Raw genomic sequence first — 1,503 nt, 5'->3', positions numbered from 1 at the left:
GTGCAAAAATTGCATGAAATGTTATAAAAATAACGAAAATAAGAAGTTGTGTACCCAAAACCGCAGTCTTTTCACAGCTAACACGGCGAAATAGTACCTAGGGGTCAAAATGACCCCTCCGGTAGATCTAGGTATTCGAAAATCCCGGTAGTTCTAGTGTTAAAAAGTGGAATCCAAATCAGGTTTCACAGTTGAAATTTGAAGACTTCTAAGAAATAAAAAAAAAATAAAAAAATATTTAATCAAATTTAATGGTGTTCACTAGTAGAATGCCTGGAAGTCACCTTATCTTACAATAATAAATGTCTATAAATTTCTTAAACATAAGCTTTTAGTAGAGCCCCCCCCCCACCCCCTCTCAATATTAGAACAATCAACTATCGTAACTCTGGTGAAGGCAAATCTTGTGGTAATCAGCAGGAGAAATTCTATTCAGTATCACTTGTTGGCTGAGCGATAGCGAAGCCTATTACTCCAGTGATGATCAAAAAGTTTCGCGTCTGTCTGTGTGTCTGTGTGTGTGTGTGTCTGTCTGTCTGTCTGTCTGTCATCACGATAACTCGAGAACGAATTGAGCTAGCGACCTGGGATTTTCAGGGTCGTTTTGTATCATAAAAAGACACATCAAGTTCGAAGTAGAGCATTCTAGCTCAAAAAATGGATTTTAAAAAAATCAAAAACCACAGGTTCCCAAAATGACGTTTTTTTAAAAATATTTTTTTAAATGTTTACTAAGGGGTAACTCATCAAAGTAGAGCCCTTCGGGCGAAAATTTTGTCCGTTTGGCTCTATCTCTAACCGTTGAGGCGCCAGACACTGTTTTTCACACGGAAATGACCCTAAACCATTTCAATGTTTTTCCTTAAATATTTCATGGTCTCTGAAGGGTCAACTCGTCAAAATAAAACCCTGTGGAGCAATAATTGTGACTTTTGGGGCCGAAGGCCTATTTACGACTCTTTCTTTTGCCCGACTCGGGTGTCAGCGCCGCAGGCCTAGGTAGATGTATGCCAGGCGCGTCGCAGCGTAACAGTGTTACGTGAGATATCGCGAAGCCTGTTACGCGAGACGTGGTCTGGCGTACATCTACCTAGTCTCTATTTGCAGTGCATTTATGTAAAATAATATCCATACATCTATCTTGGTGCATTGAAACTCCTCTCCTACAACAAGTATACCTAGTCACTCTTTGATTAATTTTTATCAAATCTCCCCAAGGCGTTTTAAGGGTCACGAGTCACTGGAGTCTATTAATTGAATGTCCTGTAATACTTTGTCCTATAGAATGTAAATTCAATGCTTTTACCATTTTATTTGAGTATCATTAAACATTAGTATGACTCCAGCCAAAGCCAGTGGATCTAAGATAATTATATACATTAAACTGATTTCGAAGGTCTTACCCTACCCTGAGTTGCGATATTGGCTTTAATATTGTTCGGCCTCTTCAAAGTCTGCAGCTGTTGTGAAAATGAGTTGTGTGTTTGATAAATCTATAGACAT

The sequence above is a fragment of the Frankliniella occidentalis genome, unplaced genomic scaffold (assembly GCF_000697945.3).
Source record: "Frankliniella occidentalis isolate FOCC.00 unplaced genomic scaffold, Focc_3.1 Scaffold108, whole genome shotgun sequence".
In the NCBI taxonomy this organism is placed as follows: Eukaryota; Metazoa; Arthropoda; class Insecta; order Thysanoptera; family Thripidae; genus Frankliniella; species Frankliniella occidentalis.
Note: the sequence above shows the minus strand (reverse complement) of the source record.